The sequence below is a fragment of the Catharus ustulatus genome, chromosome 6, assembly GCF_009819885.2.
Source record: "Catharus ustulatus isolate bCatUst1 chromosome 6, bCatUst1.pri.v2, whole genome shotgun sequence".
In the NCBI taxonomy this organism is placed as follows: domain Eukaryota; kingdom Metazoa; phylum Chordata; class Aves; order Passeriformes; family Turdidae; genus Catharus; species Catharus ustulatus.
The window spans coordinates 55022197-55039511 of record NC_046226.1 but is presented as its reverse complement, the minus strand read 5'-3'; the positions used below and the strand labels follow the sequence as shown (position 1 = coordinate 55039511).

Genomic DNA, 17315 nt, shown 5'->3' with positions numbered 1-17315 from the left:
GCAGGGACAGCAACATTCCCTTGTACTTTCAGTGGGAATTTGTCACATTCTCTAATTCCAGAAATAAATCGTCCTGAGTAAAGTGCAGGGTCAAAGTGACCTCCACTGAACCCTTGTGCCTACTAACCAAAACAGCTTTCAACATGGAAATTCACATCACCAGGTGCTTAGACCCTTTAATTGCACAGAAATTAGGGGTTATACTGCTGTTGTGCAGAATGGGGCCGTCCTCTGGTTCCCCAGCATCAGTGTCCAAGGAATCCCTTGACCACCTCCATCCTGAACCTGGCCATCCTCAGGAGGAGCTGAACAGGGAGTCTGCACAGCAGCTGCACCCAAAATCCATCTTTGATCTTTGTCATTTTGTTATTACCAGTCCATTAGATTTGGGGTTTTTTTTGTTTGTTTCCAATGTGATAACTGTGACCTCAGAATTTGAATAAACAACATCCAGGCTCCTCTGCAGAGGTTGTCTCTTGTGAACAGTGTCCAAAATGCCTCATTTCCTTATTTTATTCCATTCTAAAGATTCTTTCTGGTCTGTGAGGAGGGCAGGTACCTGTCTCATACCAGAACTCTTCCTAAGGCACGTGCCTGCAATGGTTGGGATGATGTTGACAGTGCCAAGATCTCCTCATTCCTCCTGGGACAGACCTGGGCAGCAGCAACATCCCTTACCCAGGGGGAAGTTGTCCCTCCTTTTCTCATTGCCTTAAATCCAGGGGAAACCAAGGTGCCACTGCTCCTGGAAAAGGAAGGGAGAGTGAAAGCTGTGGGTGGTGAGTCAGGCTTTGGAAACCCAAGATACACATTGCAGTAAACATGCAGATAGCATTTATTAACAGAGTTGTTTATAATTAACAGAAGAGAGAGACTTTGGCATGTTAGAGGGTTTTTTCTTCCTGTCTGCTGTGTTCCTGTTCACTGGAAAGCAGAAATGTCCCACAGTACAACATCTTGTTGAGGAAAGAATAACTCAGCCAGTTTGAAGTACAGGTGTCTGTTAGGGAAAGCAGAACTTGCCCTTGAAATGGAGGAAACAAATCCTATCCCTCTGAATTTGTACAGTTTGGAAATTAAGATGCCTTTCAGGCAGAGACATGGGGATAGGAATAACAGCTAGAATATATAACAAGGGCAACAAAACAACTATGGAGTTAACAACAAACAGAACTGGAACCCAGTTCCAGTCCTCTTGGCCACGGGCACATTTCCCCTTTGGTGCAGTTACTGTCACAGCTGGCAGTGAGCACTGTCAGGCTCCTGATGGGCAGGTGCAATGATCCCTGGGGCTGCAGGGGCACTGGGGTGGTGGTGGCTGTGTCCCAGATGGGAAGGGATGGAGGAGAGGCAGGACACCTTAAAACAGCAATCTGAAAGTGGGAGGGCATCCTAGAAGGGCACAGGTGCAGTGTTTAACAGCAGAGGAGCAGCTCCTAGCGTTGGGATGGTGATGTTAGCACCAACCTTCCTCCTCCAAAGCCAAGAGCGAGTGAGAGACAGCAAATGCCCTCTACCTTCCTTTACCTGCTTCTAGTCTCTCGATGTCCCCCCAGTTCCCCCTCCCTCTAAGAGAAACTGCCAAGAAACCAGGGATGTTCCCCTCTCCCTGTCTCAAGGACCTTGCCATCTGTACTTTTTAGCATGTCAATGGGAAAAAATTCCATAGGCAAAGAGGAATGGAAAAACTAACCCCCAACATTATCCACCCAAATTTTTTCCAATACTAACAGGTTACATTCAGTTTAAACTTTTAAATCATATACATACATGCAGTACCTTAATTATATACATATATACATGCAAATATCTACTGATACAGATACAGTCATGGGTAGTTTACCCTAAAACAAGGTTTCTATGAGGTATGTATTGGTTTTTAAAATTCTTTTGCATCACCCATCAGGTACAACCTGGTCCCTGAGTGAAGACAACCCCAAGGTGGGATTGTCTTTAATGGAGGCAGCATTAATTCAAACAGGTTTTTAGCATTCTTTTTATGTCATATCATATGCTTTATGTTTATGTCATACTATTGGAACTTTATTTGTATTTGGTGTTTCTAAGGGGCTAGATTGGGTAAGGCCTACTGGGTTAGTGGAACCTCGGGTGTTCACTGTTCATGTGGCCTTTGGTAAATTAATCTCCCGGTTTTTGATTGTCCCCCTGCCCAGTGCCTTCAAGGTGGTTTTAAGCAGGCCATTGCACCGTTCAACTTTCCCAGCTGCTGGTGCATGATCAGGAATGTGGTACTTTATGACACGTTCCTGTGAGAGACAGTCCAAAGTTTCCCTGATCTGCCTCACAACCAAAAATTTTTGAAGTTGGACCATACATAATTAGGAAAACTGGCCAACAACAAATATTGTTTAATCTGGCATGGTCTCTTAAACAAGTGAAATTGTCATTGCAAAACAATGTCTCAGAAGTTCAGCCAGCTTGTTCACCTTTTCTGCAAACCTCTTTTGAGGGGTGGACAACCTGGTTGTGAAAGCAGGATCCTTTTAAGAAATGAACAGCAAGACACATAACCGGTGTTGTGGGAACAGGATTGGGAATTTTGAGTAGTATTGATTCAGAAGTATTAATGAATAAATTGGCTACCACAACTGCAGATTTAACCAAATTACAGCAACCACTGCAGTCATCCTTAACAGCCTTGGGAACCCAGCAGTGGTTGTTATCAAACATATTACCAAATTGGGAAAAGGTAAATGTAAATGACCACAAATTGATGTTGGTGCACTCAGCGCTACATAAAATAACATCTCTTTAGCTCTCAGCTGTATCCAGGCTCAATTGTGGATGCAGTCAGTTGCTGCCTCAGTTATAAGAGAAGGCGAGGAAGGCACTTTTCCTGCTAAAATTCAGAGAATAATCTGGGATAGTGCCACTGATTTTGAAATAGAATTCCAATCCTGGTGGAACTCAGTAAACTTCACCTACGACCCCAGCACAAACTCAGCCACAGCCTTTGTACTGACGATAGGCAATGCTTCAGTGCATTCAGTATTCCCTGTCATTGCTTTAGGTCTGAATCACGATGGAGCTGTTCTCTGTCCTTTCAAGCATAGAGAATGGACCCATCAAATTGGTGAGCAAATTGTTAATTTGGAAATTTGTATTGTCCGGGAATAACAAGGGTTTATCTGTGAAAGTAATGCAATCAGAGCTCAAGATATTTGTTTAGACACAGAATAAAATGTTTGTAACTTTGAAATTCATCCAAATGAGATTCTTGAAACAGTACTGGTGTATATAGGCAATCAGTGTGCCTGCTTAAGAACTGCCTGTGATAGTGTTCTCATAGAAGATTTAGTAGTGAGTACTAAAAATCATTCAAATCTTTGTGTCTGTAGCTTTACTAAAATTGCAGGGTGTGATTTTTCTTTTGAAGCCCCAGTTACCTCTCATCACCTTCTACAGTCCAATTACACACTGATCCCCCATCTATTGACTGCTCCCATTGGGATGAACCTCACTCTGGTAAAGCAATTGTTGCTTCACCAAGACTTAATTGAAATTTTGGAAAAGATCAAGAAAAATGGACGAAGAAACCTTAATAAATGTTCATCACAATGTGAAAGAAATACATCATGCTCTGGAAAGAGTAAAGAGATGCCAAACACAGGTGGTGGGATACTCTTTATAGGTGGTCACTTACTGCTACAGGTGTCCTGGACAAATTGTGTCATCCCATCATTGTTCTCTTCACTTTGGTTTTGATTGGCTTTGTTTTATCAACAATCCTCTACATCATGGACTGGAGAATGATGAAGTGGTTAACACATTTGACATCTATATTGAATATACACAAATCGGTCACTGTTGACACCTCTAAGGTTATTGAGACAAGACGAGTCATGTGATTTGAAATAAGATAAAACATGGTATTAATTAAAATTGCTTTAGTTGTGTTATATTTTGAATTGAAATTGTTTATTTTCTTTGAAACCAGAAATTGAATGTATATTTTAATTGAAAATTATTTTCCTACTTTTCTATTCTGTTTGACTTTCTGTTTTCCGGATTATGCTACCAACTCGGACGAGTCCTGAAGACTTTGCAACAGCACTACGAAGGAGCGCTCCTGACAACAATCGTGAGTCACAGGGTGGTGTAAGGGTTGGTCCGAAGTTTCCCTGATTTGTCTCACAACCGTCCAAGATCAGAGACTATGACCCTGAGCATCCCACATTGGGCAGGAGTCCTGGCCTGGCCGAGGTGGATGCTCGCCAAGGGACTGGTCACAGCTGTGCCTGCCATGGTACGCGGCTGTCGAACAGGCCGTAGCTGGGAGCGCCGTGTTTCTGCACCTGCTCCTCAGAGCAACGGGACTCTGCACACAACAGTCCATAAATCTTCTCACCTTTTGGCCAGAGGCCCTCGCCTTGGAAAAAGACTATAAACAGACGACTTTCTGAAGAGACTTTTGAGATCTCCTCATGGATGGAAGACACACCTACTGGCTGAAGACCACAAGGATGTCGTCCTATCTGTTGGTAGCTATTCTCCATCCCTCTCTTTCTCTCTCTCTCTCTCTCTTTACTTTGTTTCCTTTATATCTCTCCCCTCTATAGCAAAAACTGGGAAGCTGGCACTCAATAAAGTGCATTGCTCTTTGCTGATGAATAAAATCTGAGTCCCTTGCTGTTTGTCTTTTGCACCCTGAGGTCAAACAAACCTTCACGAGTCCCGCTCAGGTTGAGCAGATTGTGACACGGGAGGGAAGGTGGCTTCCCTCTGGGTTGCCACGGCTGTGGGGATGGGAGGGGCAAGTGAATCCCCTCTAAGTTGTTGTGGGACCAGGGGGGCGATGCCTCCCCTGCTGGTCCCCATGGTGGGAAGAGATGAAGCCCTTCCAGGTCCCCAGGGGGGGGAGAGTGGTCACCAGTTCCCACGGGTGTGGGGGTGGGAGGGGTGGTTGCCCACTGGTTCCCATGGGGCAGGTGACAAGGGGGGTGTCCCCACTGCCAGCCCCTGCATGGGAAGGGGCAGCCCACCTCCCAGCCCCCATGGAGGTCCCTGGGGATCAGGAACACAGGTGTCAGAACCAGGAACAAGAAGCCTTACCCTCAGTTGCTCCTGTCATATATTCTGGTAGGAGAAATGAAACAGGAGTGATCAGCCTTTCTCATACCAAAATAAAAAGGAAATTTATAAGACACAAATGGAATTTGGCTGAGACAGTGAGATCTTCAAAGGGATGATGCAGCTGCCTTAAATTCATGTGAGTTGGTCCTAGCCGACCTCTGAGACTTTTTCTGGTGTCTCTTAACCCCCTCAGAATGTGATCTGTGGGAAAGCACGTGGAAAAGATCTCTGAAGGGACTCCTAGTGGAGCTTCAGCAAAGCTCCAAGGGAGAGGATGATGCTGATGGGAATGATATCACTTTGAACATTTATGTGGTGAAGGGGACATTACTAGTCCCGAGAACCAAACTCAGGTGCTAACAAAATTTGTTCTAAAGACGATCTGTAGAGTTGCAGAAGAGACTTTTAACCAGTTACCAATAGTCAAAATCAAGGGTAGTTATATTAATATTAAACAGTATGCCTCAGAGAATTTCTTGCAGTTTGTTGACCATCTTTGAAGGCATATTGAGAGGCAAGTCAAAGATCCAGTGGCACAGGCAGTGTTAATTAAGGAAATGGTTCAGAGGAATGCCAATGAAGCCTGCCGCAGTGTAATCCTAGGATTGCCCATTGACCCTGCACCTACACTAGCACAGATGACAGAGGCCTGTGCCAAGAAAGCAGAGCTGTTCTGTGCACCAGAGAGGAATCTGGGACTGCCAAACCCAGAGACTGTGGCAGCTGTAACATCAGGAGTGAACAGGCAACTGATGTCACCAGAGCAGCTTCAACAGCTCATCTGCATCAGTGCAAGAAGCCAGGACACTTTGGCAGAGACTGTCCTCAGAGCCAGCAGCAGCAGCAGAAGAACCAGAAAGAAGGAGCAACCAACAAACACAAAAACTGAGATGTGAGTGCACACCTGCATCTAACATAAATACGTGCCATGATATAAATACAGCGGGCTCCACAGTGGTGAAAGCCTCTCTCTTAACAAAAAAGGGGGAAAAACGGAAGCAGGGTTCAGGACAGCTGGAAAATAAAAATGACAAATGTTTAACAAAGTTTGGCAGCCTCATGGGTGTTTCAGGCTCGTGATTACCAAAGCCTTTTATTTCAGGTCTGCTGATTGGACAATCATTGGAGTGGACCTGCCGGAAAACTCACTGGACATGATGATAAACTACGTGGAATTGGACAGTGAGTATTTTGTTATTGGGGACACCACACACACACCCCTGGAGATTGAGGCGGTTACCATGACCATCAAGGGAGGCACAACTCACCTCATTCTCCTGGTGCGCTGCCCTCAGCCACCCTTCAATTTAGCCAAGGGGCAAATGCTCGCCCAGACCATTCCCATTGCAGTGGAGGTCCCAGTAGATGGAAAACCACCTGAAGTCTACTGGGCAGAAGTGGTTGGTGAGGACAAACCCTCTTTGGCATGCAACCTTACCTGTGGATCAGACTATCTCCATATGGAAGGGTTGCTTGAAATGGGGGCAGATGTGACGATCATACCCGAGAGGATGTGGCCGTCGCATTGGGAGTTGCATCTCGTGGCTGGCAAAATCCAAGGTGTAGGAGGGATCAAAATGGAAGAGATCTCAAAAAGCATTGTGCAAATTGAAGGGGCAGATGGAAAATTGGCCATCCGTTTGTCACCAACTACAAGTGCCCCCTATGGGGGAGAGACACCATGTCCCAACAGGGAGTCAAATTAGTTATCCATAAGACTCCCCAGGATTTTTAGAGACAGCCACTGCAGAGCGCCCTACCCACAAGTTAATGTGGCTGGATGACACCCCAGTTTGGGTAGGACAATGGCCATTGAGTAAGGAGAAGTTTAAGGTACTCAAGGAGCTCGTGGAGGAGCAATTGGCAAAGGGCCACATGGAAGAGATTTGCAAGGCAAAATTGCAGAAGGGAATCATAAAGCAGACTCCCTTGCTCCCCAGTCAAAAAAGCAGGCCTCCCAGACACCTTCCAACAGGTAAACCTGAGCCACCAGCAATACCATCAGAATGTGCCAGGTCTGATCCATCGCTTCCAGCTTACATGGAGTCAGACTCAAGCCTTGTCTACCTGTCCCAGCTGCCAGCTCCAGGCCATGCCATCGCTGGGTATTGGGGTCAACCCCCGAGGCCTTGGCAGCTGTGAGGTATGGGAGACAGACATCACACACATTCCCAGTTTCGGTCGTCTCAAATATGTTCATGTAAGCATTGATATGCAGTTTATGCCTCTGACCACGCAGGAGAAAGGGTTGTGCACGCCAAACAATACCTGGTGCAAGCCTTTTCAGTGCTGGGGATCCCTAGGGAAATCAGGACCGATAATAGCCCAGTGTATACAGCCAAGAAATTCCTAGAGTTCATCCAGCAGTGGGGAGTGGAACATAAAACTGGCATCCCCCACTCCCCCACAGGCCAAGCTGTGATTGAGCATGCCCATCAGATGCTCAAGCAGGTCCTGGCTAGACAGAGTAGTTCAACAGTGTGGATGTCACCACCACAAAAGCTCTGCAAAGCCACGTTTACGATTAATTTTATAAATTGTTCGTTTGAAAATATGAGTCCTCTGGTGGTACATCACTTTAAGAGCAGTGATCAGTTTAAGTTGCCTCAGCATCTGCTTGTCTAAATCAAGGACTCAGAAACTTGGGAAACAAAGGGCCCTTATGAACTTGTTACCTGGGGGCCTGGCTAAGGGTGTGTATGCACCACCCCAGGCCCTCAATAGGTACCCCAAACGTGGGTAAAATCTTTAATCCTCAACAATCCAGCTCCAGTAGAAGAAGATGAGAAACAAGTAGCCATGGCTTCAAAAAGATGCTGCCAGAAAGAGGAGAGAAAACCTACCTAAGATCTGGTCACCTTCTGGCAGACTCACAGAACCTTTAATATGCTTTAAAAATGTTTGTTTTTCTTTTCAGAAAAAACCTACCACCCACTCAACCTCACAATGAACCCCTTCAAAGTTGTCATCCTGTTTGCACTGAGCAGCCTGCCAACTGCCTGGATCATCCCTCAGCCACGCCAAAACATCTGGGTGACCCTGGCACAGATGCTCCAACAGGAAAACATATGCCTGTCCACTGCAGCAGCAAGAGACCCTATGTCCACCTGCCAGGTAGGGATCCCATTGCAGGCTGCAGAACATCCAGCCAGCTTTGACACACATATGCCCAACCAAATTCCTGACTCACACAGCATCCGACCACACAAAAATTGTTGGCAGTGAGCTGTAATGATTAAGAACCCCGTAGAGGAGGGGCTGCCAAATTTGCCCAAAGAAGCTCAGGAACCCCAAGAATTAGAGCTAGTGGGTTCCTCCCCAGCGTCATACTGCATTCACTTTACCTTCAGCCCAAAACCTTCTAGCACCAAAGCCTTCCACAACATCCTGCAATATCAGGAGGAGTTCACCGCCAAAAGGTGGTGTAATATTCTGAGCCATGTTGCAGCAGACTCCCCATCTCATTCAAGTCCCAAAAGCCTCCCTAAGGGATTATTCTTGATTTGTGGACATTGGGCATGGGCAGGGATCCCTTCTCTGCTATTAGGAGGGCCATGCACCTTTGGGTGGTTGTCCCTGTTGGCACCCAACCAAACCTTAATTGGCGAATGGACTCACAAAAACAATTCGGCCAACAAAATCCAAAAGAGGAGTGCTGACAATTTGGACCCAAACTGTGATTCTGAAATTTTTCATTAGGCCAAGTCAAAAAGAATTGCTGTGTCCCTGTTCTTTCCATGGGTTGCAGCACCCAAAGCTCTGGGTGAATTTGGCCACCTAGAGCGCTGGGTGTTCAACCAGGCAAACTTAACATCTACCGCCACCAGCTCCCTCCTGGGAAACGAGGAAATTACCAGGCAGGCCACAATCCAACACCGTGCTGCCATAGATTTCCTCCTGCTGCTACATGGACATGAGCATCAGGAATTTGAAGGACTTTGTTGCATGAACCTGATCTTGAAAGCTCCCAACATCTATGCAGCCCTGCGAGACATGAACAGCTTGATCGGACAAGTGTAGCAAGTATCCGAGGATTGGTTCAATGAACTGTTCCAAGGCTGGGGACAGGGTGGTGGACTTCCATAGTTAAAAGAATTTTGTCATTTTTTGTTGTTCTTTTCCTTGTAATAATGGCATTTGGGATCCTACATTGCTTAATTTTCAAAGACATTAATGGTCCCATCCCTTTGACCACATTAGTCAACCACATAGAGTTGGCAAAGCAAAAGCAGTCTAACTTGCCCACAGACTGCAAGTGGTGGGTAAATCCACATTCTGAATCAGAATGAATCCGATGCTTTTGTTTTAACTTTAAAGAAAAAATGGAGAGATGTTGTAATTCACCGTTTTGATTTATATTTTGTACTGAAATGCTTTCTCCTGTGGTTCCCTGCTGTCTGTTATACAGTTAAACCTTCCCCCTCCCCTTTCCCCTGACCACACATGATGGCTGTGTCCCAGAGTTCCTCTGCCCCTTGCCAAGGTTTGAAATAACTCCAGTTTCCCATGCTTCACTCACTCTTTTCCCTGGTCTCTTTGGGAATAAAGACTCAGATTATGCTGGAAAGAACAGCCTCTTTTGAATCTTTCATCTTGTTCTTGCAGGATTCTAAGCTTCCTCCTGGTACTGAGCTAGCCTAGGAAACAGAGAGGAGACTCAGAATATTCCAGCAGAATCACACAACCCCTCACCAGGCCAATCCTTGCAAGTGCAAACACTTCATGATCCATGAGCTAAAGGGGCTTCTGGAGAGTTGGAGAGGGACTTTGGACACGGGCATGGAGTGACAGGACAAGGGGAATGGCTTCCCACTGCCAGAGGGTGGGTTCAGATTGGATATTGGGAAGAAATCCTTCCCTGTGAGGGTCCTGAGGCCCTGGAACAGGTTGCCCTGGGAGGCCGGGGCTGCTGCATCCCTGGAAGAGACAAGGCCAGCTCAGAGTGGGTTTGGAGCAACCTGACATAGTGGAAGGTGTCCCTGCTGGCAAAGGGACACTTTGGGATCAGGTAAAAACAACCACAAGTGTTCCCAGGACTGAGGAGGAACAGGTGAAGGGCTGGAAGGCGTTTCAGAGCTCCCTGGTCTCCAACAGCTTTCACTGCATCACCAAGGGGATTGGCTGTAATTAATGTGGGCTCCAAGTGCTGATAACCTGGCTGCAAGCAGCTGATTGCTGTCCTTCCCTTGGGCTGTGTGAGCCTGCAGTGCAATGATGGAAATGGGAGTCCATGGCCCAGGGATGCTCCCATGAGCCCAGAGCAGGTTTTGGCAATGATTCTGAAACTCTTTGCAGAATGGGAGTTGTTCCGGGTTTCCTGGGTGTCCCTTCCCATGGCAGAAGGGTTGGAATGCAATGATCTCTAAGATTCCTTCCAACCCAATCCATTCCATGATGATTCCTCGTGTCATCCAGAATCCTCTCCAGGCAGGAGTTCCCCTACTGCACACAGTGCCAGCCTGACAGAGCTCAAAGAAGTTTTGGACAATGCTCTCAGGCACCGGGTGGGATTGTTGGATGTCCTGTGCAGGGCCAGGAGCTGAACTCCATGATCCTTGTGGGTCCCTTCCACCTCTGGATATTTTATGGCTATATTTTACGATGACTGCTTTTAGCCTGGAGAAAAGGAGACTCAGAGGTGACCTTATCACTCTCTACAACTTCCTGAAAGCTTCTACAACTTTCTGTGCTCAGGTGGGGTTGGTCTCTTGCACCAGGCAGCACTGACAGATCCAGAGGACACAGTCTCAAGCGGCACCAGGGGAAATTCAGGTTGGATATTAGGAAAAAGTTTTTTACTGAAAGAATAAAAAAGTATTGAAATGCTTTGCCTGGGTAGGAGGTGGTGTCACCATCCCTGGATGTATTTGAAAAAAAAGACTGCATGTGACTCTTGGAACCATTGTTTAGTTACGGCGTGGGTTAGACTTGATGATCATGGAGGTGTCTTCCAACCAAATTATACTGTGATACTGTGACTCTATATCATGATGATTCCATTGATGATGATTCCACAGTGTTGTCCCTATTCCCTGGCTCTGGCACATCCTCAAAAGCCCTCTGGAAGGCAACACCAACAGAGAGAGTGAATTCCTCTGCACAGCTCCCAGCCAGGAAGTCAATCAGAGGTGGGCACTGCTGTTGGCACAGGTGAGTGGGAGAGAGGTGCTGAGGGCAAAGGCAGAGAAGTCAAACGCCCTCAGCAAGAGCCAGTACCCAAAATGAGGGGAGGGCAAACAGAGCTGTCCCAGCACTGAAGGCTGTCACAGAGTAGATACCAGCAGGGAAAGCCAAGAGGATGGAGACGTTCAGCCCAGCTGTCACAGCCCTGTCACGGGCCCAGCTGGTGGCAGAAGCTCTCAGGGACAGAAAATCCCCCCAGGGCGATGGGCATGGAGAGCAGGAAGGTGAAGTCAGCCATGGCCAGGGTGAGGACACAGATGGGGATGGGGTTCCTGTGGCTGCAGAAGCCGAGGAGCCAGAGCACAGCCCTGTTCCCACCATTCCACACAGGCACAGCAGCAGCAGCGTGACAGGGACTCTGCTCCAGTGGCTGTGGGCACAGTGGGTCCAGCTGGAGTGGTTCTCCTCATTCCAGCTCCCCTAGGATGCCTTCCCACTGGGTTGGGTCCAGCAGGCAAGTCATATCCCAGGGGAATTCACCCCCATGCAACAACCTCACCGGTTTAGCTGGGTGATAGCATGACTGTAAAATAGTAAAGGGCTGGGTGTGACGGTCTGCCAAGATATCCTTTAATGCACATGGTCCGTGAAGCAGTTTCCAAAAGCTCTGTTATCCAAGGATAGGCAGGAACCAAACACAGGGCCAGGGGTTTGAGTTAACAATACATAGGGAATACCTGAGGGCAAAGGTCCAATCCCAAAGGACATTTGAACTTTTATGGCCAAAGGTCTGAAACCAATCGAGAATTAAGGCTCTAGGAATAAGATTGCCTTTGGAATGTGCTAATTAACATGTTCACAGTGCCTGGTTTGCCAGGGTCTCAAGTCTATGTCTGTAATTTCAGTTGATCCAATTACCACATCTGCTCCTTTTTTCTCAATTGCAAAAACATTTGGTAAAAAATTTTGGAAAACCCTTGACACACAATTTAACAAACAGGGTAACAACACAAACACAATAACAAGAATTACAAAAATTACTAAAATTGTTTTGATTACAGATAGAGCCCAACTAGGCAAGTTCCAATTCTTGAACAGTCCGTTGAACCAGTCATCTTCCTTTTGTAGCTTCTGGAATCTTTCTTTGAGAATCTGAATGCTGTGATGAATGGACTCACTGTGATCAGAAGGGTTCATACAACACATGTCATCACAGTCCTCACAGCTCTGCCCATGTGCTGAGAGTGGAAAGTCTATTGCTGCCCTGGTTTCAAGGTGGCATGCGTGATGGCATCCACATCTGAGAGCAAGCACTTAATGCAAGGGAGGTGGCACTGGTTTGTTTACTCAGGAGGCACCCAAGGTGATCTAATTGACCTAAAGTCTTTGCTGAGGTGATCTAATTGACCTAAAGTCTTTGCTGTGGCCACCCAGGGCAGTAAAAGGGAGGCAATATTCTTTTGTTCTTTACTCCAATATGTGACATCATCATTGCAATTAGATTCAAAGTAATGTGTAAATTTTTTTTACTCTCTTCTTTGTGCTATGGATCATTTTTATGTTGGGTAACAGCAAAGGAAGTCTCTCCAAGCTACCAGGCCCACCCTTAATATATGATGGTATTCTGGGCCATGCTCTGTCCCCACAAATAAGAAACATAACTTGTGGAAACTGGAGTGGGTGATTACTGGACTGTGAAGTGACAGGGGAGGTGGAATTACACCAGTAGCTCTGATTTTGCAAGCTGGGTGGTATGGGGAAATGTCTTTCCTAACAATTTTCTTTCTTTTATAATTGTGGGCCTTTCTGTTGTTTCCCACTTTGGTTTATATGAAAACCTTACACAAAAATCCCATTTTACAGAGCCAAGAATTTCTAGCTCTCAGGGTTCCAGTGATGCATGTGGGAGCTCCTGGTTCCAGAGATCCCAGGCATCCACAGGGCTGTGCTTCCATAAGCCATTAGGATTGTTATCTTTCATACAGGTGACATTATTGGTTATTTGCCATACATCTGTAGGCAGCCCTGCCAGCCAGGTGGAAAAGGGGTCATCAGGGTAAACAAGACAAGCACAGAGTGTCCTTTTTTATGGCTTTTGCCAGAGTTATCCACAGTTTTGTTTTGGCTGTGGGACTGCCCAGGTGTTTACAAGGAGCATGGAGCTGATCAGGATGGCAGAAGTGAGCAGGAGTGCTCTTGGAGTCCTATTTGATGGAACAATCTGTAGGAAAACTGAGAAAATTGGGGAAGTGTAACAGAGTTCTGCAGCAGGTCGGTGGCTGTCCCCAGCAGTGAACGTGGCTCCTGGCATTGGGATGGCAGGGGGTGGTGGCAGCACCAGACTTGTTCCTCCAGTGACCACAGGTGTGAGACAGAGAGACAGCCCAGCTACCCCCTCCTCCTTTCCTCCCTCCATCCCCCCCAGTCTCGAGGTGTTCCCCCTCACACCCCTCCCCCTTTTTGTCTCTAGCCACCTGTGCTAGAGTGTACCAAATAAGTTTTCTTAATATCACAATGGGGAAAATTCCACAGAGAGAAGGGAAAACCCAATCCCAACACCCAGCCAGCCTGCAAGCAAGCAGGTACCTGTTTATTTGAGCTACACTATGCAGTTATTTTATTGCAGAGATAAAACAAAACCAATTAGTTTTGTGAGTCAGGCAGGAACAGGGTGGGGCTTCCTTCCTTGTTGAGTGGCTGATTGTAAGAGGCCTCTGGGGAGCGTGGTGAACAGGAGTGGGCAAACGGGGTGGCACATCTCTGGGGCGTGCTAGGCAGGGCTGCAGGCAGGCCTGCAGGCAGGGTTGCAGTTTTCTCACTAGGAGGATTTGCTGTGTGTTGTTTGCAGTGTTTCTGTTGGCTGGTTGGCTTTGGGGTGTCTGTTAGTAATGGTTTTTACACAACCAAAAACTTTGGTTAGCACAAGTGTAACCGAGTGGAACCCTCCAGAAAGGATGTGTCTATCCTGACCCATTCCTGCCTGGAGTGTTTGAGTTATCAGTGGTTTCAGGGGACGTTGTGGAGGAAGCCTCCCTGCGGTGTGAACAGGTGAATGATCTGCTTTCACTGGTGGCTGAGCTTAGGGAGGAATTGAAAGACTAAGGAGTATCAGGGAAAGTGAAAGGGAAATAGACTGGTGGAGTTCTGCCCTTCCATCCTTGAGGGAGATCCAACAAGAGCCAGAGGACTCCCCAGCCTCCCACTGCCAGGCAACAGGAGGGCACCTGGGGGATGAAGGGGAGTGGAAATGGGTCCCTGCTCAGGGAGGTAATAATAAAAATTCCTCCCAACCCCCTAGCCAGGTGCCACTTCAGAATAGGTGTGAGGCCCTGGATCTGGAGAGTCAGACAGATGATTTAGATGATTTAGAAGACAATTCTCTGCCCAGTGAGCCTCCCCATCTGTAAGACAGATCAACACCTCTAACACTAAAAATAAAAGAAGGGCAATAATAGTGGGTGACTGCTTCTGAGGGGAACAGAGAGTCCCATATGTGGACTGGATCTATCCCACAGGGAGGTCTGCTGCCTCCCTGGGCCTGGGCCCAGGATATCACTGAGAGACTCCCCAGACTTATCCAGCCCTCTGATTATTGTCCACTGCTGATACTGCAGGCTGGCAGTGATGAGATTGAGAAGAGGAATGTCAGGGCAATTAAAAGGGACTTTAAGGAACTGGGCCAAGTGGTCAATAGGACAGGGGCACAGGAAGTCTTTTCCTCAGTCCCTTTGGTGGCTGAGAAAAACAGTGAAAGGAATGGGAGAACTCACATCATTAACCAGTGGCTCAAGGGTTGGTGTCATCAGCAAAATTTAGCATTTTTTGATCATGGGGCAACTTTTATGGCACCTGCCCTGCTGGAACCAGATGGGATCCATCTCTCAGTCAAGGACAGAAGGTTTTTAGCTCATGAACTGGCAGAATTTGTTGAGAGGGCTTTGAACTAGGTTTGAAGGGGGAAGGGGATGCAGTTGGGCTCTCTGAAAGCAGGCCCAAGGGTGATAAACCTGAGTTAGGGGTGAAATCAGTAGCCCAGCTGAGGTGCCTGTACACCAATGCACACAGCAGGGGTAACAAACAAGAAGAGCTGGAAGCCATGGGGCCACAGCAGAGCTGTGATGTAGCTGCCATCACAGAAATGTGGTGGGATGACTCACACAGCTGGAGCACTGCACTGGGTGGCCACAAGCCCTTTAGAAGAGACAGGAAAGGGAGAGGAGGTGGAGGGGTGGCCCTTTATATGGGGTTGAATACTAATGGGTAAGAATTAAGGGCAAGGCCAACCAGGCTGACATCCTGCTGGGAGTCTGTTACCATCCACCCAGCCAGGAAGAAGAGGTGGGCAATTTATTCTATGAGCATCTGGAGAATGTTTCAGGATCGCCACCCTTGTTCTTGGAGGTGACTTCAACCTGCCAGAATCTGCTGGGAACTTAATTCAGCAGAAAAGCGGCAGTCCAGGAAGTTTTTAGTGTGTGGAGGACAACTTTTTGTCACAGCTGGTGAGGGAGGGCCTTTATTAGACCTGTTGTTTGCAAATAGAGATGGGCTGGTGGGAGATGTGGTGGTTGGAGGCTGCTTGGGGCACAGTGATCATTAAATTATAGAGTTCTTGATATCTGGGGATATCAGGAGGAACATCAATGAGATTTTTACATTGGACTTCCAGAGGGCAGACTTTGCCCTATTTAGAAGACTTAATCAGAGAGTTCCTTGGAAAGCATCCCTTAGAAACAAAGGAGTTCAGGAAAGGTGGGTGTTCTTCAAAACAGAGATCTTGAGGGCACAGGAACAGACTGTCTCTGTGTGCTGAAAAATGAGTGAATGAGGCAAACATCCAGCCTGGATGGGCAATGAGGTTTTGGAGGAACTTGGGAATAAAAAGGATGTATCATCTTAGGAAGGAGGGTCAGGTCCCTCAAGAAGTATTTAAGGGAGCTGCTAGAGCATGTAGGATAAAAATTATGGAGGCCAAAGCTCTGAACAAAAAAATGGCCAAAAAATGTTCAGTAAAAAAAAATAAAAAATATTTTTACAAATACATTAATGGCAAAAGTAAGGGTAAGTCCAGCCTTTATTCTTAATTGGATGAGGGAGGGAACTTAGTAACTGCAGGTGAGGAGAAGGTGGAAGTGCGTAATGCCTTCTTTGCCTCAGTCTTTAGTAGGAAGAGAGCTTGTCCTCAGGACACCTCTCCTTCTGGGATGGTGTCAGGGAGCAGAATGGTCCCCCTGTTATCCAGGAGGAAGCAGTCAGAGAACTGCTGAGCAGCTTGGATGTTCATAAATCCATGGGCCCAGATGGGATCCACCCCAGGCTGATGAGGGAGCTGGCAGATGAGCTTGCAAAGCCCCTCTCCATCATTTACCAGCAGTCCTGGCTCACTGGGGAAGTTCCAGATGACTGGAAGCTGGCCAGTGTGACACCCATTTGTAAAAAGGGTGGGAAGGAGGATCCTGGTAATTATAGACCAGTGAGCCTGACCTCAGTACCAGGTAAGGTTATGGAGCAGTTTATAGTGAGTGCCATCACACAGCACTTTCAGGATGGCCAGGGTATCAGACCCAGCCAGTGTGGTTTTAGGAGGGTAGGTCATGTGTGACCAACCTGATCTCCTTTTATGACCAGCTCACCTGCCTGGTGGATGCAGGAAAGGCTGTGGGTGTTGTGTGCCTGGACTTCAGCAAGGCCTTTGGCACTGTCTCCCACAGCAAACTCCTGGAAAAGCTGCAGCCCTGGCTTGGACAGGAGCACTCTGTGCTGGGTTAAGAACTGGCTGGATGCCCAGAGAGTGGTGGTGAATGGTGCTGCATCCAGCTGGGAATCTGTCACCAGTGGTGTCGCTTAGGGGTCTGTGTGGTCCCTGTTCTGTTCAATATTTTCATTGATGACATGGATGAGGGTACTGAGTCCTTCATTACTAAATTTGTAGACAACACTAAGCTGGGAGAGTCAATCTGTTGGAAGGTAGGAGGGCTCTGCAGAGAGACCTGGAATGGTTGGATGGATGGGCAGAGTCCAGTGGAATGAAGTTTAATGATGCTTAGTCCTGCATTTTGGCCACAATAACCCCTGCAGTGTTACAGGCTGGGGATGTG

At 47.2% G+C, this 17315-nt stretch overlaps 1 protein-coding gene across 6 annotated transcripts in view; it reads left to right on the top strand.

The window, feature by feature from the left end:
• Nucleotides 1–17315, top strand: part of LOC116997665 (mas-related G-protein coupled receptor member H-like) — a 33926-nt gene that overhangs the window by 2017 nt on the left and 14594 nt on the right. The window lies entirely within an intron of this gene.